This window comes from Corvus moneduloides, chromosome 6 (assembly GCF_009650955.1).
Source record: "Corvus moneduloides isolate bCorMon1 chromosome 6, bCorMon1.pri, whole genome shotgun sequence".
NCBI classification, from domain to species: domain Eukaryota; kingdom Metazoa; phylum Chordata; class Aves; order Passeriformes; family Corvidae; genus Corvus; species Corvus moneduloides.
Genome location: NC_045481.1, coordinates 10,505,912 through 10,529,086, shown reverse-complemented (window position 1 = coordinate 10,529,086; position 23,175 = coordinate 10,505,912). Strand labels below are relative to the sequence as shown.

The following is a 23,175-nucleotide window of genomic DNA, read 5'->3' as shown; positions in this document are numbered from 1 at the left end:
TGATCACTCAGTTCATGATTGGTTTCAACACTATGGCCTACTACAAGGTCCTTGCTGCTTATTAATACTAGGCCTAAAATAGCATCCTCTCACATAGACTGTTTGCTTGAGAAATCGAGTTTCTATGACACTCCAGAACATTTAAGCCCTACCAGTTCCCAGTGGTACCGTCCAGCCTGCAGCTGAGAAATTAGCTTCCCATAATCACATGCCATTTGCTCTTCTATGTCTTCCAAATAGTTTTTGGAGATAAGTATCCCTGTCCAAGTTTGTAACGGCTTACCACTCTTCTCTCAGTAGATTTTTTTTTTTTTTATTCTTTCCTCTCAGGTGATTTTCCAATGTAATGCACTATTATTTTATTTCTTCAAGCCATTTTACTAAAATATAGAGCTACTCCACGGTCTTTACTATTATTTCTGCTGTTTTAAGTAGCTACCCCTCCAACGACTATATTCTAAATACTACTGCCAAGCAGAAGTGTTCAGCATGTTGCAGCAGCCTTGAGACAGCACTTTAAACCCCAGAGAAAACATTGCTTATAACACAAAATTCCAAACTAATTAAAGGTGAAATATTGGTGACATATCTTGCTGTAATAATTGTATTAGAAATCTCTAAAATTTTGTAGTCGCAATATTGAAAAAGAAAAAAAACCCACCAAAGCAATTGAAATGGTAGGTATTTCATTAAATGATCACTTTATCCCTTTGGCTACAGACATTTTTTTAAGGTGGAAAGGCTTCTGACATCTTTAAATGGTATAAGAATTTGTTTTCTCTTTTTAGGGAAGAATACATTAGTACAGCTGCTAGAGCTACAGGTACTGGAATTCTATTAGGTTTTCTCCATTTTTCCTTTTTTTTTTAGGGCAAAACAAGAGGACACCTATACAACAGCAAAAAGAGTGGCAAAGGAGGAAATTGCAGGTTTGTCTCTGATAGAAACTTATTTGCAGCCCTGCTGCTGGAGAAATCCAGGCTTGGTGCACAGTCCTTTCTGCTGGTCCAGAGCTAAGCAATCTTGAACAAGTGATGAGAACATGTAAGGCATCTGTCTGAGACTTTCTGATGGCAGGTTCACGGCATCGTTTCAAAAGCCGCAGTTGTCTTGACAGCTAAGCCAGCCTTTGACTGGGGACAGCAGCAAAGGCGAGAGAGATGGGGAAGAGAGAAAGCAGAGAAGTGGGATGAGGAGAAAAACAGCACACAGGAGGGAATTAGTGCGGCCAAGCTTCGTGATTTAGAGGCTGGTGAGGACACTGCCGGAGCTAGAGATGTTTAGATTTTGCAGGGCAGCTTGGCGTGGGCGTTACAGAGAGCCGGGGGATGAAGACCGAGGAGGCTCAGGATGGATTTCGGGACGCGTGGAGATGCTGCAAGCGGCAACTATGACGCAGAGTTTGTCCGTTCAGGATCACGCATCCAACTGTTCCTCCCTAGTGATCCCTCGATAAACAACGTCCAAAAAGGACGGTGACCTCATCCCACTGAAATTAGCCAAACACCACACATTTCTCCGTGTTCAGCTCCGCACATTCCTTAGAGCTGCGGCTCTCCCGGCTGCCAGCCCCATCGCTGCACCCGGGGCTCCGAAGGCCTCTGTGGAGCAATTCCTCCAGCCCACCCTGGACCCAGGCTCCGGCTAAGCCCCCCAACCCCAGCTCCGGCTGGGCATTCCCGGCACCGGCTGAGCCCCCGCTCCGCTTCTGCGCCAGAGCCGCCTCTCCCCCTCCCTCCTTCTCTCCCCGCAGCCCGGTGAGGCGGCGGGGACACGACAAGCCACGACACCCAACGATGCCCCGTGTAAGAGCGAGACCGCCGGTACAGGCTGGGCAAATGCCCCCGGTAGGACACGGCGCGATGCAAGCGGAGCACGACACAGGCATTTATTTCACCTGGCTGCCGGGAGCGACAGGTTCTATGGGCTGCCAGCGCCGCCCCCTTTCTCCGGTCGCCTGCGGAGGGGACGCGGGTGCCTCTCGCACCCCCGGGGCGCCGGGCAGGGCACACCCCCCCTCCCGCCCGCCGCCGGGACTCGGGGCTGGCACCCACGGCCGGCGGCTGCCGGGGCACCCCGACCGGCCTCTCCCGGGGGGCGAGCGGCTCTGGCTCGCTGCTCTTTCCTCATCTCTTCCAGACTCTTCTCCCCCTCCCAACCGCTGTTTTCCCTCCCTCCCGTTATTCCCAGTGGCATTTTCTTTGTTTAATAAACGCTATTGTGTTCGTGGCGCCTCTTTGAGCGGGGCTGCTGCACCTCCCTCGGGACAGGCAGGGGAAGCGAGCGGCTCTCCGCCGCGCCAATCCCACTCTCCCGGAGCCCCGCGTCCCGGCGCCATCCCCCATGCCCTTCCTTCCCCCAGTGCCCAGCAGCAGCGCCCGCCCTCCGGCCGAGCCCCCACGGCTCCGCCGGCACCACCCCGCGCCCGGAGCGGGACGCGCCGTCCGCCGCAGCACAACCCACGCCTCCTTCGCGGGGCGCGGGGCCCCTTTGCCCGAGTCGTGCCCGCGGGAGGAGGGTGACGGAGGCATCAGGTGCAGCCGGGGCCAGCGGCCAGGGCAAGCCCGGCCCCCGGCTGCCGCCTGCGCGCTGAGCGGCTGTGCCGGGCCCGCCCTCGGTGATTGGGAGGAGCCGGGAGAGCAGCGGGCTTCGCCGGGGATTTCCAGCCCGAGCGGGCGGGAGAGGAAGTGCGGGGCGGGGGGAGACGGCGCACAGCGGTCGGGACTTTCCGCCGGGCTGGCGGTCGCCTTCGCCCGGTTCCAGCTGCCGCCCGCCGCCCCGCTTTCCGCACACGCTCGCAGGTAGGGCGGCCGTGGGGCTCGGCTGGGCTCGGCTCGGCTGGGCGGCGGAGAAGGAGGAGGGAGGGCGGGAGCTTTGCTGCCGCCGTGGCGGCGGCTCCCGCGCGGGGCTCCGGCAGCGGCCGCGCTCGCCTCCCGCTGTCGGGCGCTCCGGGCAGGGGGACGGGGCCGGGGCCGGGCGGGCGGTGGGAGCCGGGGGTGCTCTGGCGGGGGCACGGCGCTGACCGAGGCATCTGCTGCCAGGCAGGGGCCGAGCGCACTGCACCCGCAACCCGTGCCGGGACCTCGGCGGCCGCCGGTGCCCGGGGATAGATCAGCCTGCGGCGGGGCGGCGCGGACTCTCCTGCCCGGACGCACTCGCACTCCAGGGCTTTGCAGGTGCCCCTTTTCACTTACTTATTCCTGTCTCTCCCTTCCCTCCCCTGCTCCTCTCGCTCTCTGCCCCGCTCCTCGCGGTGTGTGTGCCTGTGCGGGGAGGGGAGGGAGGCGAGGCCGGAGCGGAGCCGGGAGCCGCGGCGGCGCTTGCGGCGTTTGATGTGTCGTTTGAATGCAGAAGGCTCGCTCGCTCCTGGCTCCCTCCATATGCAGTGCTGGGGGCGGGCCGACGGCCTTTAAAGGGGCATTGCCGGCAGCGCCGCGCCTGGCGCGGAGCGCGGTCCCGGCTGCGCGTCCCCCCGGCTGCCGCTGCGGCGGAGCCCCCGCCGCTCCCCGGCCATGGGGCTGCGCCCGGACCCGCCGGCGCCGGAGCTGCCCCTCAGCGGCGCGGAAGGAGTTGTATTTTCACAAAGTCCGTCTGGCTGGACCGGCGCTGCGCTATCCCCGTCTGCCTGCCGTGAGCGGAAAGAAAAGTGTTTTGTTTTCACGCCATTCATTTCATGCGCTGATTCGCGACGCCGCGTTTTAGCGCGTTGAATGAATCGCCGTGTTTTAGGTTAGGAAAAATAATGAATGTTTAAAAGTTTATACTGAGTCATTCCTCTGCAGATTAACCTATGACTGACTCATAATCTGAGAACTGCAGTGGCTTGTAAAATAGGAAGGTAAGGCATTTATGTCTTGATTTATTTGTGTCTTTGAGTGCCTAAGATCTGAATTACCTGCGGAAAAACGGGAGAAATTGTATCAATGTTAAGAGGCATAATACCATGTTCTGCCGCTCAGAGCTTGTGTGTGACATGACAGACTGTATGTGTTCCTCTGCGTGGATCTTTACCACGCATTAGGGCATCTTTCATCTTTTTCTGTTTCTGTAGTAGTAAAATGTGGGAAGTTCCAATGATACAATTTGAAATATGCTGTTTCTTTGCGTCTGTGACTTCTCTAGCTTGTTGAGATCTGAGCCTTATATATTGTATATTGTAATTTATGTGTTTTCTATTTCTTGAATAGAATGGTGTGATTTTCCTTGCAGATTTGTCCCATAGGATGCATATAGCATTATTGAGCCCTAATCTGAATTTGCATTCATAGACTGAAAGGGAGTTTGATGCATGATGTAAAGGTGTGCTAGCAGTGTCTAGCTTAGACAAATGAAATAGTACAATTTGAAGTAGTTAGTAAAAAGATGTATTTAAAATGGCTATTGACTTGCCTAGAAGCCTGGTTTAAAAGGCTACACTGATGGTTGTTCAGAACTGGAGACACCATAGTGTATACTGCATGTTGTCCTTTTAAATGAGCCATTGGCTCATACCACATATGGGTTAAGATCTAAATGCTATTTATGGTGGTTAGGGAGAGGGCTATTCATTTAAGATGAGAAATGCTTGAACGTTTGGACAGAATCAGTTTTTTATGGCTGCACTGGGAAACCCCTCCTCATAGAGCTTGGTAACGGAAACATTGATGTATCATGAGCTTGGGCACTGCAAGCAGGCGGCACTAGGGGGTTATAAAAGTTGTGTTGTTCCAGCACGAGAATGGTAGGTGTTTTACTGAAATATGACTTGGTGAGGTGCTTCTAATAATAGCTGGACCTAGAATATACAATAATAAAGTGCACTCAGTATCAAAGCAAATTAATTCTAATCAAAAGGGGGTGCTAAATGACTCAGTCGTCAGGCTTTCCTGAAGTCCTTCTGTCATTAAATTTGATGATACCAATTTTGGGAAGCCATTCTTGCATGGATTCAGAGAACTTGAGTATCGTGTAAGCTTATTTACTGTTTGTACCTTGGAAAACTCAGTAAGATGGCAGTAGTTAGCATCAGTGACCAAAGATTATTTATGAAGTCTTACTAGTCTGTGTTAATACAGTTTGTCTTTTAAATGATCTTGGGATCGTGTTGTATTTTAGATCTTTACGTTGTTCCTTGTCCATAATGAACACTTTAGGAGGGAAGAGGAATGGTTTTCTTGGTACTGAAGTCCAGCTGTTCTATAGTAGATATGGCAATGCTGAAAGTAGAAAAAGACAAAAATCTTGATTTTTAACTTGTATTGTTAAACCACTGGAATATAAATACATTGATAAGCAGCCGATCACAGTTCTTCAGATGAAAAGGCAGTTTAAAAATAGGAATGACTTAAATCTGCTCCAGTACCCTAAACTGGTCTTGTATGAATAGATATTGTAAGAATAAAACATTCTAATCTCTCATGCCTTAGATGATGTAGTAACTGGATTTCATTAGGGTTTTTTTTATTATGATAGTGTTTCTTAGTTAAAGGTGCTACGTCTTACGATGTGTGAAGACCTCTCATTACACACTGGTTTCATGTATCCGTACACTTGTGCACAGTTCCTTTAAAGAATCGCCAAGGCTTAAGTTTGTTTGTGTTTGTTTGGTTTTTTTTTAAGCTATGGATACTTTCTGAATAGGATGCTTGTATTTGAAACATCCTTGAGATTTTAGTGTCTGGCTCAGGAACACCAGAAGTAGTAGGAGAAATTGGAGATTTCAAAATGAGATACGGGGAAAAGAAGCCAAGGGAAGGAGAGTTGTGTGGTTTTGTGCAGCAGAATAAAGGTGTGATTGTAGCACAAGAAGGAGTGCTGTAGTTGCATTAGGTTTTATGTTACACTTTTTAACCTGAGTGATGAAATGGTGCTGTAGAAACTACAATAGTGAAGGGCTGACAGAGAGGATATAACTGGCTTCCCAGCTCTGCCTACTGGAAGCCCATGCCCTCATAAATTGATAGTTTAAAGGCAGTATATTTAATTTTGACAAATCACAAACATTTCATTTTTTTCGATGTCTTTTTTCTTATGGCAGAAGAAGAAAGGACTAGAGAATTGGGAGGGAAAGGGAGTCAACTTACAATGAACTGTGATTAAGTGCCCACAATGTATGAAGATGTGTTCTCTCTCTCTTTTTGTAATGGGAAAGAGGAGAAAAGGAAATAAAGGCAAAAAAGCTCTTAGGATACCTAAGGGAAGTAAGGAAAGTGTCCAGTGGAAACATCTTAGAATTTAAAGAGAAAATGAGGCAAAAGGTGATTTGGTATTGAGAATTCTGTGTGTGTGTGTGTGAGAGGGAGAGATATTTACAAAATCTTTGAGGGAGTGTTTGTTTTCTTCATGTAGATCTTCTGGTGCAAAATATGGTTGCCACTGTGACTTCAATTGCTACTGAGTGTTGGCTTTGTAAGTAGGTTAACAGGGCTAGTGTCTCTAAAATTATATACAACAACTGTAGGTCACTAATCCTCTCCACCCCCCAAAAAATGTTACGCCTTTGATTTCCATGCTGTTGTTCTTTCCCACTGCTTTATTCTGCATGTATAAAATGTGATTTTAGTAGAATTTCAAGTTCTGCTGTTCATCTAGTCAGGGCAGCATGGGAAGCAAAGTCTCAACATGTTTGTGTGTGCAGAAGTTCGATACTGGATGCGTGTGATGGATTCCATGCCTGGCTCACTGCTTGTAGTGGAACTTGGGGTGTTGTGTACTCGGACATCAAGATTTGAATTCTTGCCAGTTGCAGGCATTAGAACCTCAGTGGGCATAACAGGAATGCCATAAGTTGGAGTATTTCATAGTTCTGGTATTATTTTATATGGTTTCATAAAATGTTGATTTGTAAAATAGTTTTCTCTGATGTATAGAGGAAACATTTTGTAGATTATTTGCAATGATAAAAGTTGCTATTAATTCTGTAGTATAATTTAAATGCTCTGAATGTATCTTTTCACACAAATACCAAGTGCTTCAGTCAAAAATGCTTGTGAAAGAAGTAATGAATCTTCCATTTTACATGTTTTAGTGATGACTGTATGGTAGCTCATAATTAGAAAAATTTAACATTTGGAGTAATAGTGGACTTTTGTCCGATGTTTTGGTTTCTGCATTAATATGAAAAACATGTTTTTGTAGATAAAGCAGGATAGGCGCACTGAAGACGAGCTCAAAATGCCATGAGTCTTTACATCTTTCTTGGGTGTCTAGGAAAACAAGTAATTTGGATTTGATCTGTCTTGAAAAGTGTGTTGCAGATGCTAGTGTAAGATAAGAAGTGCCTTCCTGGCTGTCACTTTGTTCCTGCAAGTTTTGACATCTGTCACAAGAGAGAAGATGGTCCACTGCAGATGCCAGTGTAAAATCTAGGAGAGCTGGAGGCTGGCTTTTGGTTTTTTCTCATTCCTGTAGATGTGTGTACTGTGAGCCTTTAAATTAGGGCCAAACCAACAAGGGGCTTTGATGTTGCAGTGCTGAGTGATGTGACATCATGTCCGAGTCCCAGGGACAGAAGGGGGATTCCAGTCCAAGTTTCCTGCTTCCCTGGGGAGTATTCTCATCATCAAGCCACAGGCCAGTTAAGAGTAGTGTCACTTCCTTCTCTTGAAACTTTTTGCCATGCCAGGAAAAATCAAAATTCAGTGTGCCTAAGAAGCAGAGCAAGAGCAAGCATGATGTCTCAGTCAAGTGGTTAGGACTTTTTTTTAGGATTACCAGGTTTAGTGAAGACTTAGTCTGCTGATGCTTAGTTTTGTTTATTGTCTTCTGGTGCATTTGAACTTGATGTTCTTCCTGAGGTTATCAGCCTTGTCAGGATGTTTTCTTAAGCATGGAATATATGCTGGGAAAGAAAAGAGGTACTTGGGTGTTGCTCAGGTTAGGTGGTAGCTGACTGGGAGTTCCAAAAATAACTTTGGTGCATCTAGTGGCTTATTTTGTGTCTGGCTTCTTGCTCCATATACAGACCATTTTCCTGGTCTGTAATGACATGGGAGTAGCGGTACTTTCCTATGATCTGAGGACATAAAAATGATGAGGTGCTGAGACCCAGCAGGGCAGTAAGCGTCATCTGTTGATAAAGTGAGTGAATTACAAGTGCTGTGTGGAGGCATTCAGTCCTGCCTCCTCTGCAGAGCTGTGCCATCCTGCACTGTCAGCACTGTGGGACAGGAAACAGCACTTGCTTCATTCTTCCATTGATGCCCACAGCAAACATGCAGTGCCTCTGTCAAGCTGAATGTACAGGACAGAATTTTTTCAGTGGTAGCTGTTCTGCTGCTTGTACTTGTTCCTGGCTTTCTCCTTTGGATGTTCTAGAAAAGTAACATTTTTTTACTTATTTTATGGAGCCAGCTTACATGATAATTGTGCCTAAAATAACTTTGTAGTAGCAAAGCTCAGCTCATAAACCAAATTGTGAATGGATTTTGTTTTGTAAGCTCATCTCTGTACATGTGAGAGGGAGATAATTAGAACAATTATTAGAGGTTTTTATAATGAAGATCTTGTGTGCTGTACTAGATTGACTGTGCCCTCTCTGTGTCTTTACACAGAGAGGAGCCTTGTGAGAGTAGGTTGCTTTGAGTGTTGAGGCTTGTAAATTAATGATTCGCAGATGTAAGTCTTGATTTTTGCATAGGAAGTAAAACTTCATAATTTTCATTTAACTTGTTCTTGTTTAATCTCCTGTAAACCATCCTAAGTGACTCCTCTTTCTGCATTTTACGCTGTTTAGTTACTAATGGATTGCTCTTGTCCGTGCTGTGCTTCTCTTCCATCTTGTTTGTCTGAACAGTATAAATGCTCTTAATTTCTCCAGCTGGTTCTTCTGATTCTTAGAAGTGACTTATTTTGACCTGCTTTCAGCCGGATTTCTTGTCATTTTAGAGTTGCTAAGGGACGACTTTTATTCCAGGGTGGTTTCGTCCTTGCAGTTGAGTGAAATAACTGCCTTCTCCCCTTTACTTCCTTTTATATCACTCTTTTTTTCTCTTGAAATAACCTGTTTCCAGGATTGTACTTATTTTCATGCTTCTGGCAAGTAATTTTTATCTGCAAAATCCACTTTTCTTTGACCTCTCTGTAGCTACCTGCTTCTCTGATTCCCTCTCTGCCCCACCTCCTACTCCAGGTGAATTAAAATGCTCTTGTCTTCCAGGTCACCAAAGATGCAGTGCAGTGTGCCCTACTCTTGTTTGAAGTACATATGTCTATGATTCTACACTTGCTCTTATTCCATCCTTTGCACTGTCCTCTTTTCTGTTCAGCACAACATCCTTGAGAAGATGTTGTGCTTGGGAATGTTTTTATCATTATGTCTGTTGTGGTTGAACTTGATTAGGATACCAGTTCTGTATTCAATAGGTGAAGGTAAAGTGCTTGTGGTTGTAAAATGCCATGCTCTCAAAATGCTACCATTTAGCTGGCAGTTCGAGTAGGAGGAGGTTGGAGACCTAAAACAATGAATACTACTGAGTTGCATGTGTGCAATCTCCAGCAGTGTTGGAACCCTTTGATGCAGTAGTATTTTCATTGCATTCTAAAATTCAGTGTTTCGGGTAGGGGGGATAAAGCATTTGTGCTAACTTCATTTGAAATTAATGACATGCAGTATTACTTGAAGTCAGTAATATCCTGTTCTCTGTCAGGAGTTGAATCATGTTTCTATCTACAGAACCTGAGCATGCTATAGTTCAGATTAGCAAATACATCTCACTACTCACCCATGGTGTCAATATGTGATGGAAATGTCAATGAATCCTATGCTGTAGTTCAGCTAGTAGATATTGCTGTTGTGTTGCTTATCCTGTTTGGCAGGTGGTTTTTGTAGCTGTGTGGTTTTGAGCATGAACAGAAGAATTCTCTTGCAATCTCTATGAAGATAAAACAGGTTTATTGTAATTTGTGTATTGAATTTCATCAGATATTTTTCACTAGCTGGCACCATACATTTCCCCTATTCCTCTTTCCTTTTTGCAAATTCTTGAGAACTGCACTTTCGTTTTGAAAAGGATTATTTAGACATGCAAATTTCAGTATTTTAGCCAGTAAGATTTTGAGGGAATTTTGGGGGATTTACTCTTTTGGCAGTTGGTGTGGTTTGGTTGGTGTTTGGGCTTTGTTGTTGTTGTTGTGTTGGGGTTTTTTTGTTTGGTTGGTTTTGTGTGTACTTCTATTTGCTTTTTAAAGACAGATTTAGGACAAGCAAATAAATATCTACCCACTGCATTCTATATATTTTTACAGAGGAGACTCTTTCAAAATAAATGAGGAAGAAGCTTGGAATTTTCCTGTTTGTGTAAATAAAGCTTTTAGTACATATAGCCAAAGTATGATGCTGTAATTTTGCAGAATTCATTACTAAGATTTTGGTGGTGCTTTTTGGTTTTGGTTTTGTTGTTTTTTTTTTAATATGAACTCTTAGTATATTAGGTGACTGTTTTGAGATGAGGTAGAGCAGACAGACTTTAAAAGTCTCTGAGCTGTACATAAAAAGGCAGTTATTCCAGAACAAGAGTGTCCATATGCTGAGTTAATTGGAAAAGTTCAAAGTAGTTGAAGCCTTACTTAAAATGTTGTGATTTATATAATGAACGCAGAGAACAAAAGGCAATGAGGAAAAAGCCTACTTCTTATGGATCCATTTATACATAAGTTCTGTCGTGTATGTTGGCAAGAGATAAATGGTGGAAGTTTGCAACAGGCATCATGCTACACACTTTATTGATGCTTGCAATAAATGGCTGCCCATCTCCCATAGGGTGTTTTTTAGCAGAATTGCAACATGATGATGTCTGGGAATGCATGACTTCATCTTAGATTGGGGTTTTTCAGTGTTCTGTACACTTTAGAGGTAGTGACATCTCTGTTTTGCTTTCTGAGGGCAGGTTGAAACATGCCTAAGGTAGCTGGCACTGCTGCACAGTTATTGTTGTTTGAGGTTTTTAATAAATTTCTAACTAAAATCTTCCTAAAATCTTATCTCCTGGTTAAACAAATGTCTTGTTGTACTTAATAAATTTCTATGTGAATGTAATGTGGTCGTGTGCAGAAAAAAGGACCCTGCTTGTCTATGAAGAAAGGGTTTGGCTTCTCTTATAGCTAATCAGATTTTATAGAGTATTAATTAGGCCATGTGCTAAAGTACCAGTTGTTAACACCTCCAGACTCAAATATTTGTCATGTTAAAGAAGGGGGAAAAATGGTGAGCTCTCCATTAGGTGGTGCTGCTGGGATTGAAATATTTATGTACCTAGTGGAAGCAGGCTTCTGCCTAGAACTATTTCCATGTCTGTATTTTTCTTTTTAAGGTCTTCTCTTTATTAAAAAAACTTTCCAAAGGCAGGAATACTTGCTAAGGTATGTGGTTTTTTTCAGTTTGAAGTGATTAGATAGAATACTAAAAACACAGACTGTCGCCATGGGAAGGTATGGAAGGAGTCAATCATATGCTTTTTGTGTGGGTGATTTAGATTTTAGCACCTGCCTCTGTTGTAGCTCTCATCTGTTCAAGTATTGACTCTGTTATGTTCGTACCCTGCTTCTGTGTAGATAGAGGTACTGTAGCATTAAAGAAATGCAGTCTCAAGAAATACTTGATTTTAAAATCCAGAAATTAATTAGACTGACCATTACAGCAGAAACCCTCTTGTGAATCTTTTGAGTTCCTGTGATCTCTTTTACGCTGTCTACTAGCATTTAATTTTAAAGAGCCGTGTTGACAAGCACATCATGACGGCATCTTTGCCTAAAGCCTGACTGATTAGTGACTTCAGAAAAACCTCAGGAAACAAAGATGGTGCTACACACAGAAGCACTGAGTACCATCTTAAATGCTGTAGGTCCTCCCCTGTGGTGTGAAGTTGATGCTTGGAAAGTATGTGATCTTCCATATGGCTAATCTCTTTATCTGCCGGTTCTACACGTGACTTGGCATCTGGAGTACTAAACACCTGTGATTAGACCCTTGACTCTCTCTGCAGTAGTTAGAGCTGAGATATGAACTAAATTAAAAGTGAATTTGTTAAGTACTCCTTGCTGGTGGGATTGCTTCAAAGACAGAATGAGGTTGCTGAGCTCTTTGAATTCTCCCACACCACAGGGCTGTAAGTAGAAAAAAACCCAAACCCTCATTTTTAGAAATGGTGTTGGCCAAGAGCAATAGAGCTAGTCACAATGGGTTCTATTTTCATTACAGGTAGAAGTATTTTTAGTGTGATTTACAGAATCAAGGTAGCTATAACCAGCTAGCAAAAAAAGTTTAGGGGCATTAATTAGCACTGAGAAAGAAATGCAAGAGGTGCACTTTTTCATAAGAAGCTGAGGACTAATCTCTTTTTCTTTCTTTTGAAGATGATGTAGCTTGGCAAAAATCCACTTCTTAGAATTGGGAAGTTTAAATCATTTCAGATCTAGCAGCTGGAAACCTAGCTTAACGGAGTTGACCTGAGTTTACCAGCTGTTGAAGTGTTGTGAGAGCCAGTGGATGTCATGTGCAATTTTCTGTTTTCAAAAAGAGAAATTGAGAAGTTTGCAAAATTCTTTGTTGGCTTACTGTAACCTTGGCCAGGATTTGTGTGATTGTCAGATGCTGTTAGTTCCTCAAAATACAGCAGGTTCAAGTAATAGGCAGGGGGATAATTCTTCTTGGTCTTAATAATCTATTTTGGAATAACTCAGTGTGATAACTGGTAAAATGGACAAGCTGTTGTGTGAGAGAACTTGGCCATTAGTGTTTTTATCAGTTTGCTAATAATAACTTAGAGCTTGCTAATAATAACCCTTAAAGGGGCAATTAAAAGATAGCAGCTATGATGTCATCCAGCCATAGAACTTCAAATCAAATGAGAACTTGTCATTCCTCAGTTACGTGATTGGCTTGGTGAGTGAGGCCAAAGCCGAAGGTGGAAATGAATCAGGAAGGAAGAAAGTTGTGCTTGGTCACCCTGAATAGGAAGCCTTGAACCTGGCATTGTCCAGGATAGTGCACAGAGAGAAGGCTAATAGTATTCTGCACTCTCTTGGTACATACTTAAATATTAACAAAACTTAGCCTTACCTCTTCCCTCCTACCTTGACTTTCAACTGGTTAGGAGACTAACTGTGTTTACAGGCTAAGATTTGGCAATTAACAGCATTTGTCACTGCATTTTGCTATGCTTGGATTCCAGACTGAGGAATAACTGTTGATCCTTCAGGCAAAATGACATCCAGCAGCATTATCCCATGCTGGTACCATGTTGATCAGAGAGGTTGTAGTCAGGACAGTCAGGGAAGAAGTGATAACATATTATAGTGTATTGAGGATGTGCCTTGTTTATTTTTAGGTGAAGAAGGTAATGAGGGGAGGCCTAGGGAGTGATAAGAGCAGGGCTGTAGTACCCCCACCAAAAATGAGTGGGATGGTGAAACGTATTTCTGTTTCTTTAAAAAAAAAGTAGTAAATAAAAGATCAAACATGAGATTTTGCATAAATGAAGGGTTTTCTTTGCACAGGTATCTTTTGAGAAAGGAATACATGTCCCACACACCTGTGCAAGAATTTACTGATATACTGAAAGCTCTTGATAATACATATGGATGCCTGTCTCAAGTTATTAAATGAAATGGTAGAGCCTGATGTTAAGACTAAATGCAATGTGTCAGGCGTGGTGCTGTTACTGACACCAAAATGAAATCATGTATCTCCACCACTTAGAGTGGGCCCAGAACTGCAGAGTACTGGAACTCACTTTGTACCTTTAAACATAGCGTTTGTCACCACTGAACACGAGTTTTATGTTGTATGACAATGTCAAGTGAACTGTCAAAGCCAAGTCATGATTTTAGGTTTGGGTTTGGTTGGTTTTGTTTTTGTTTTTGTTTTTTTGTTGGTTTTTTTTTTGTTTGTTTTGTTTTGGTGTTTTTTTTTTGTTGTTTGTTTGGGTTTTTTTGTTTGTTTTTTGGGGTTTTTTTTGTTGCTGCAAGCATAGTAAATTCCAAGGAAGAGGTGTGAAGACCAAATAAAGATGTACCAATATCTTAGTATAGTAGTCAGTTACCAGGGCTCAAGCATCAGAGCCTATTGCCAAGTATTACATACACTAAGTGAAATAGAAACAAGAGCATTTAGTGAGTGTTTTAATAATGTTTATGTATGGCGTTGTTCCCTATTACAGCTCCCTGAACCCATATGACACATTCCTTAAACTGAAGTCTTTCTGTTCTTCTGGTCTCTACTCATTTTCCTGTAAATAGAAATGTTTTTAAGAAAGCTTTAATGTTTACATACAAGTGACTTCTGAGGTGCTATTTCCTGCTGCTACCCTACATGTCCAGGTACTCACTGCAAGAGTAAAGAGGCTAATGCATAACAGCTGTAAATTAATAGAGAAGAAGAGTTCAGCTTCTATTGTTCTAAGCTCATGGAGGGTATTAATCTGTTTTCACTAACTGGAATAAGTGGTGACTGGGGTTATTCTTTCTGCAGATACCCAGTGTGGTCAGTCAGTCCTCTTTGACAGTATTACAGCTTTGCTATGACTGTGGCAGAACTAGTTAGAAGATCCAAACTAACGAACTTCAGAAAAGCAGGCAGTATGAGAATTGAAATCAGGCTGATGAATTTTCAGCATTACGTTAACTGGTAAAACTGATCTACTGCCGATACCGAGTGAGAGAGGAATGCATGGGGGAAATAGATGTTGGAGAGTTACACATTTTAAATCAGTAACCACTGCCTGCAGTTTGCCCATATGTAGTTGTTTCTGGTGGCTGTCTAAACACAGAAGGCTTCAGGGTTGTCTCCAATGTGTACTCAGACTCGTGGATAGTTGGACTGGAGGTGTGAAGTCTGGGAAGCCAATATTTGATACAGGGGACTTTGCAGGCAGAGCACTGTAGAAAGACACAAGTCTCCATTACAGTAATAGGAGTCTTTCATGTGTGGAGTGGTGTTCTGCCTGCTTTCATCTTCTCCTTTTTCTCATTCACCAGAGGCCTAGATCAGGGGCTGGACTATAGGCTGGAACATGGCTGTTCGCTGCTGCAAGGATTTCTTTTTCTAATTCATCCTTTATCTCTGGTCTAGGTTTTTTATTAGTATTTTATTTCTTGTGTGATTGTTTTGTTTTGTTTGGAGGTTTTTTTCTAATTTGCAATGTGAGTTTTGTGTTTTAGATTACTGTACTGAGATTCTTCCCTGTACCATGTGGAGATACAGCATTAGAAAAGAATTACTGAAGCTTCTCTGCTGTTATGTTCCTATCTGAATCGAGGCAATGGGTTTTATGGTGTGACCTTAGCTTACGAGAGTAGCTCCAAGGGTTCTGAGCTCTGTAGGGCCATCTTGCAAAGTAGCAGATTAAGCTTGCTCCAGCATGATTTCCAGATGTTTAACATTGTAGGAAGAGCTGTGCTTGCTCTTGAGATTTGAGTGGAAGACCTAAGGCAGACCACAAAGCCAGTATTTTTCTGTTGTAGTTTTTTGGTAAGGCAAATGGGGAGTGAAGCCTGCCAGTTCATGGAGGGTGAAGGCTTATATCCATATGTGGATAAACATGGGTGAAGTCTGTGTAAGTACAGCGCTGTCAAGACTGACCAGAAGAGTCTAGCTGAAGGTGAGAAGCAGTGTTCAGCTGTCCCAAGGAAACAGAGCTGTGGTGCTGTTTGTTTTCCACGTGAATTGATGGACACCTTGGGAACTGTGCTGAGGACCCAAGAGATTGCGTTGGTAATTTCGACATAAAAATGTTGCTTTTTACTTGAGTACTGCAGCTGCATTGCTGGTCTTGGTCTGTATGTTCCAGGCATAGAATTTAGGCCTGCAGAGGAATGAGTGCATTGGCAAGTGACAGAAAGAAACATGCTTTTTGTTTTCTATTCTGCATGTGCTTTTTTCTCTTTTTCCATAATTACAGGTTGCTTCTGTTGTGCAGTGGAGGCAGCCCCCATCGCTAGGTTTCAGTTTAAAAGAAGCATGTAGTTACTTGAGTCAGAAGACCTTTCTCATTCATTCTTCTGTTACCATCAACGTGGCTTTTGCTGGCAAATACATAGGTAAAGTAAATTGTCTATGAGAAGAAAAGTGAGATGGGATGTCGATGGCATTCGTGGGAAATGAGAATGTTTCAGTAGGACAGAATGCTTTAGAAAGGAGTTGCATCACCAAAAGCAGTTAATAAGGACTACAGAAACAGTTGTTCATATATTGTGTTATGGAGCACCAGCACTAAGGGTTGGCTAAATATGAACTTAACTGTCTGAATTTAAGCTTCTGATCATGCATGTCCCCCTGAATGCTTTGTGGCCTTCTAGAAAAGTTGTATTGTACTATCATGGTAATAAAATTATACTACTTCAGTACTAAAACAAATGTGGTCTCTGTGCTTTTGACACTTCACATAGTAGGCTTTAGTTTATGATCAGCTTCATAATTTAAAGTGTCTTTTAGTACTCTAATCCTGATACTTGTGCATTTGTGATCCATGACACTAATTGAAAATATTTATTGAATTTCCAACTTTCAGAAAGTTGTGTGATGAAAAGGCTTACTCTTAAGTATCATTACAAATATTTTAAAAGCAGCAACTAAAATATCATCTGCATTTTTAAATTGGTAATTTTTAGCAGATTAAGAGGAATAATATAACCTGTGCAATGTTTTAAACTTACTCTTTGGTTTTTAAATACAATCCTTAAACTGTTATCAGTCCTCTGAAAACTGAGGAAAGATTCCTTCATTCAAGCTACTTTACTGTGTTGGAGTAAACTGGATTTTATATTGTAGTTGTATTGCAGAATATTTTCCTTGTTAAAAGGAGGAAGGAATACTGTTCAGTTCATTACTGACTAATGATTCTTGGCTCTCTTACTAGCTTTTAAAAGTAAAGTGGAAATGGAAGAGCTAAGATGGGATCATGCTTTCTTGTAAATACATTCTGACTGGCTCACTAATTCTCTACAAGAATAAAACTGCTTCCTTTAACTACTTCAGTTCTTAGTGTCACAGCTCAGAAATGGCAACAATGTGCTAACCAAAATTTTATGTTTTAATACCGTTTGGTGGTAGTCTAAAAGCTACCTCTGTTTCCAGTGTTCACATTTCCATCCTTTAATACCAGAGTGTAAGTCTTTCCTGTGCTGAGTAGGTTGAAGAACAGTAGCCAGTAAAATTAGAGCCGTGTTGTGAAATGGAGCGTGCGTCTCAGATAGTTTCTTTTCTTGGTTTTGGTTTGGGTTAACAGAAGTATCTTTACATCTGCAGTTTCTGGAAATTTAAGAACACTGTGAATCTCTGGCCAATAAAAATTTTCCCATTATGTAAAACATTCTTGTAGATATGCTTGACTCACTAAGTGATGGTGGTGGTGACTTCCTCCATGAAGTACACAGACTTTTGCAATGAGTTTTCTAGTGAACTAGTAAGTCTCAGTGCAGCTTTTTGATTTGCTATAGTTTGTAAGGGTTTGGTGCAGCCTTTACCTACTATTTCTCTTTTCTGCCTTCAGTCTTATGAGAACTGTTTCTGTATATTAATAGGAGATGCTTGAAACCGACTTGACTTGTTTGTTTCCCGGCAGGAAAGCCTAAGTGCTTAGGCTTTAACTGAATCAAGACCAGCTCTCAGCAGTGGGAAACAATATATTAATCTGTTGGAAGCACAGACTGCAGTCTTGTGTGTCACTGGGGTTTGTGTTGTGAATTTTTTTCATGTAAACAGGTACGTAGGAACAATCCTTCTGCTGTGTATACTTTTAATGTGTACGTTGAGAAACCTCATGACAGTTGTGTGAGTTGGGGTTTTTTTCTTGGTGGAGATTTTTGGCCTTTTTTTTTTTTTTTTTTTTTTTTTAGTATTAGTATCATTGCATGACACTGTGAAGTACCTTGCTCTCCTTTGTGTTTTCACATCTTTAAGTTGATGGTATTAATTTAACAAATCATCTTCAGTGCCTGGGCTCGGTTTAGTTATGAATGAGGGTGATACCTCAAAAGTTAAAACAAGTTTCATTCTCATTTCTATGAATAAAAACCCTCTTGTAGCATTGTTCTATCTCGTGTGTCTTGCACACAATCAGAATGGACTATCTGGCAAGTTCTGCATTCTGCCTGATGGACTTAAGTTGCATGATAGTATATGGAGGCTTGGTTTTTTGTTTCATCAGTTGTATTTGCAAGGAAGGTAAGCAAATTATTATCTCTATTTCACAAAAAAATATTTCCCTCAGATGTTTGATTTCAAATAGATTAAAAATATGATTAGAACTCATAGGTGGTAACCAGCTTCCTCAGTCAGCCACAGCCTAATTTGGAAAACTGCATTTAACCTTAGTTGCAAGAGGAGGAAGTGTCCTTAATCCTTTAGAACAGTACCTTAAATGTGTTTGGGGTTGTGCTTTCCTTCCTTGTTTCACTCTACTTTTTCTGGAGTTTAAAAAGAAATTATGCTCCTTAAAAAAAAGTTAGTCCTGTTTGCCTTCAGTTTAAGCTTTAAATTAGGAACGGATAAAAGAAGTGAAACGTGCTCCTTTCAACTTCTTGACATGAACATAGGAAATTCATCAGTCCTTCAGGTGAGTGATGGGGGTTGTGTCTTTGGAGAGGAGCAGCAGGTGATGCTCTGGGACTATTCTGTGGCTTTTTCCTCCGAATAGGTACAGCTTTATAAAGCTGGAAGGTAGAGAGGCTCTTTCAGAATTCTCTGTGGAAAGGGATAAAAATTAAGCTTTTTTGCTACACTATTACTAGACCGTATGTTAAGCACTGTGACCAAGAACTTCATGTCGGTAATAAATTATGTGAATTAATGATGCTGTTTATATACAGAAGTTCATGTTCTTGTCACAATAAGTTATTTTTGTAGGTTCACATAACAGTATAACAAGTCCTTTTTAGGTTGTGATCTAGAAGCAACATCTGAAGGGTGCAGGAAAAGGAAGTAGTGTGCCGGAATAATTGGACACTCTCTTGGCCTTTTCTCTTTCTCTTTTACCCTCCCACACAGGACCATGAATAATTTATGAAGCAGACTTGCTATCTTTCTGTAAGATGGTTTTTTTTCCTTGGCCATGTCTTCTAAGTTGGTGCTAGGTGTTTGGTGGTGTTTTCCTAAGAAATGCTGTGTGCCTCTGTGCTGGTGAGTAAATGCCTGCCAGAAAGCAACTAGGCTACACATGGCTGTCCTGAAGTAATTTTCGCTGTCCTGAGGGTGTTAAGGTTAAGAAGTGTTAAGGTGCTAGTCTTAGACTAACTGCAGAAACAAAAAAAATAATTAAAGACCTTATTTTACTATGTATATTAGGTTTTTAGGGGAAAGGGATATTTTTGGTCCTTCTTCTCCACAACTTTGCCAAGCTGTAATTGTTTTATTGTTCCTTATTTCTAGTTATTTTTGCATTTTTGACAGTTCCCAGCTTAAGACTGGAGTCCTATTATACAAGGTAATACATATGAAGAGATGGGAACTTGGTAGGTGTCCAGGTAAGATTAGAGAAAGGGGATCTGTTCCCCAACAAAGGAGGATAGAAATATACAGAAGTGCTCTAAGACACGCAGAAAGTCTTTGATAGCTTTTCTGATCTTTTTTTCTGTTTAAAAGCCAACAGGCCTCTCTCTCCCCTTTTCAAATTTGTGATCATGTTTTTAAAATGTTGTATGTCATGTGGTCTGCAAACCAAGGAAGGGATTTGAAGCTGAAGATGACCTTTAGTGGTAAATTATTTTCAAGAGATAAAAGTTTAAAATAAAACTAACTAAAACTTTGTTTGGGAGCCTAAACTGGGTATATATTGTCCACTACAGAAACTGCAAAGTTAACTAAGCCATGTTAGAAGAAAAATAGTAAAATCACTGTTTTAGTGCATGGGAATTCAGGAGCCCCTGCAAGGAGTAAGCAAAGGACTTGTGCACAGCTTTGAGAAATTAATCTTCCTCCCATCTGTTGGTGGGGGGGTGGGTAGTAGTTGTGTTCATTGTACCTGAGTCTGTACCTTTGTTGCCCATTATATTGGCCTTTTAAAGGAGAGGAAAACTTTGAAACATGCCCCTAAAACCAGCCAGCCTTTGCACTGCTTTGAGCCAAACCCCCAAAGGACGCATCTACGTCTTAACTCTCCCATTTCCTTTCTGCTTATCCCCATATAACATGCTCTGATTGCTGGCTGCTGCCCCTCTCCTGGGGGCTGCAGAAGCTGGGGGCGTGTGCTGAAGGGCTGTGGAGGTTTCTGAGCTTTCCATGTCATTGCCAGCATGAGATCAGCCCTGCCTAATGTTCCAGTGAGGCTGAACCAGAGGAGACTGGGCAGGATGCTCCCCTAAGGAAGACCTGGATCTCCAGGAATAATAGATTGCTGATGGTAGGCAGCTGTGATGAGCTAAAAGATCTGGCCTTGAGCCTGGCTCTGCAGGATGCAGAGGGAAGGAGGGGTGGAAAGCAGTGATGAGCCTATTGTTTCAAATGAGCCAACAACTGGCTGATTGACACTGAGGGCTCATGGTTGCTTCCTTTGCTCTTAAGTGCAGCTGTGGAGAGTGGAGGGGAATGGAGGTAACTCAAATTATAAATCAGACTTCTAGTGTCCAGAGAGGCAGTGGGCATAATTTAAGAGAAAAAAAGATAAAATTCCGTCTGAATACAAGAAAAGGTTTTGACTGGGGGTGTGCTCAAACACTGCAACAGGCTGCCCAGGAGTGGTGGTAGAGTCACTCTCTGCAAATACTCAAAACCCGATGGGTGGCTGTGCTTGGCAGCTCTGCTTGACCCTGCCTGGACAGAGGGGCTGGGCTGGATGGTCTCCAGATGTCCCTTCCAGCCCCACCCCTTCTGTGAAAGCTTCTTTAATATTTGGATGTATTCTTTTGCTGCTGTTGTGGAACACTTGGGGAATAATTACAAATGCCCCTGCTGGGCACTTGTCTCAGAAATGCTGCTGTTGTGTAATCATGGCAGTTTTAATTGTATAGGGAATGCATCCAAGTGCTAAGTAGTTAATTGACTAAACTCCCCAATTTAAGCAACAAAAGCAAAAAAAATCCACCAGTATCTCCCCTTCCCTGAACCGAGAAAACACCAAAACATCCTAAACATTAGAAGACTTTTTGGTTTTAATCTCTTAAAATATTATGGTTATGAGAATAAAAGGTAGCTTTATTGTAACAAAACTGTTTATTATTTTCCCCTCATTCCCTATAGTTTTGCTACAAATTACTCTCCCCAGATTATCCTGTGAAAAATGAAGTAAAAGGTAGGCAGGAACATGAGAGGAGGAGCAGCAGAGAGAATCCTAAGAGATCCCACCAAACTCTGCAGTTTATCCCTTTCAGCCCCCAACTAGGGGGACATGAGATGATTCGAAGGAACTTTCTTGCAGCTGTGTTTCTTTGCCGGGCTCTTTCAGCCCTCCCCTGATTGCATTTTGCACAGCCCTCAGAAAGACTGCAGTGCAGTAGTTGGCAGGGAGGGAATTACTAGGAGGGAAAATTAAGCTGTGGTGGCTTCTCTTGCAGTGTGGTGTTGCTGAGATCTGCATTTTGAAGGAGGTAATGAACGGCTGCCTTTGGGTTTCCAATTCGGGAGTCTGGAAGCTTGCAAAAAAAAAAAGGGATGTGGATAAGTTTTCATTAAATGTCCCTAGAGTGTGCATGGCATGCTGGACAGCCACTAAGCTTATTGATGCAGTGGTTTGGGTTTTTTTCTTGGTACAAAACACCTGCAGTTTCTGCCCAATACTTTGTTTTTAATCCTGTGTGCTCAGAGTGTGGAGAATAAGGTAAGGTACTTTTTGTTGCCTAACATATAAATGATAATGGAAGTAATTTCTGTATGTTGTAGCATGCAACAATAACTGTGCTTGTTGGAAAGTAAAAGTTTTGATTGCCTTTTTTATTGCTTGTAATTCATTGAAATTCTTTGTAATAATTTCCCTGAATTATCTAGTATATTCAAGTTGAGAAACAGTTATGTGTACTTCATTAGTATTAAAAGATGTTTTTTTGTAGTCAGTTTTCACTTTGGTTTTGCAATATGATACGGAATTATTTTCAAGAACAGCGTTCTGAGAATGTTCCTCTTTTTATGTTAATCTTAAGAGCTAAATCCCCAGTCCTTTCTATGTCTTACCAATATTTTTGGATTTTTTTTTTCATGCCAGATTTTTAAGGGCATAGCACTGTCATAGTGCTGCTGTTCAGCTGTGGAGTGCACTTGTTCAGTAAGAATGAAACTTTGGAGGCGCCGTAATTCTTTGTGTCTTGGGAGGGGAGGGAGAGGCTGAAAGTGCAAAACTCCCTGCACTAAATTCGGATTTATACCTAAGTATACGAAGGAACAGTGGCCCAGGGTCATTGATACAATCGGTGTCTGAGCTCAGGATGGGTGCTAAGAGTTTTAGAACTTCAGTTTTTTGCTGTGTTAATATGTAAATGTTTAGTACAGAAATTTGTACTACTTTCAGCATATCTCTAGTATCATGGGCTGACTTGTAATTAATATACTGTTTTGGTGGGGAAAGTGTACAGTTGCAGATTTCCTTTTTGTATGAGTAAGCATGTATTCCTGGAGTTTTCTATAAATCTCAGTGCTGGGCTACTTTTCCAGGTACTGTGTTTCTAGAATGAGCCAGATTGGGCTTTCCTTGGCCTGTGTGTATTTTGTCAGAATCTGCAACCACTCATTAGCATATTACTTGTTATGATTATGGTCCAAAGTAGCATTGCTGCTACTTTGTTGGTAGCAGTAGCCTTTCCTTTCCACTTCCTGAGGACCAAAGGTGAATTGTAGCACGTGACTAAGATCAAAAAAAATCAGCCACAACAACCCCTGTTTTATAGCTATGGAAATTTGTGGCATTCCTCCTGACTGGCTAAATGTTATCTTGGTCTCATGTTACAAAGTCCCACACTTGAGCTGTGGCAATGGGAGTGAAAGCCCAGCGCGTTTAGAGTCAGGTAAGCATTTCTGTGACTGTGTGCCCTTCTGTAGCCAGCTGTGTGTAACTGCTGAGGCTGATCCATGTCCGCAGCACTGTGTGCAGGATGACAGCTGGGAGCACGCTGCCAAGCTGGGCCCTCGGTGCCGGTCTGCTCAGTGCCACCCGGGAACGTCGCTGCCCTGGCACCACGGAATAGCCGCCCCGCTTGGTCACAGCTCACGGGCACTGTTGGACTCTGGGGTAGGTGGGTGCAAAGTTCACTGGCAAGAGTTGAGCAGCTGAAATTCCT

General features: G+C 42.6%; 1 protein-coding gene across 13 annotated transcripts in view; it reads left to right on the top strand.

Moving 5' to 3' along the window:
• The first annotated feature begins 2,629 nt into the window (after window positions 1–2,629).
• The window catches only part of TRAF3 (TNF receptor associated factor 3), a 70,026-nt gene continuing 49,480 nt past the window's right edge, over window positions 2,630–23,175 (top strand). For 4 of the 13 annotated variants that reach the window (XM_032111226.1, XM_032111224.1, XM_032111225.1 and 1 more), the window contains exons 1-4: window positions 2,630–2,801; window positions 3,042–3,176; window positions 3,783–3,838; window positions 17,538–23,126. The gene's annotated coding sequence lies outside the window, so the exon portion shown is untranslated. Of the gene's footprint in view, window positions 2,802–3,041; window positions 3,177–3,782; window positions 3,839–15,875; window positions 16,015–17,537; window positions 23,131–23,175 lie in introns of all 13 variants that reach the window. The other 9 variants (XM_032111218.1, XM_032111219.1, XM_032111222.1 and 6 more) reach the window with 7 other exon arrangements.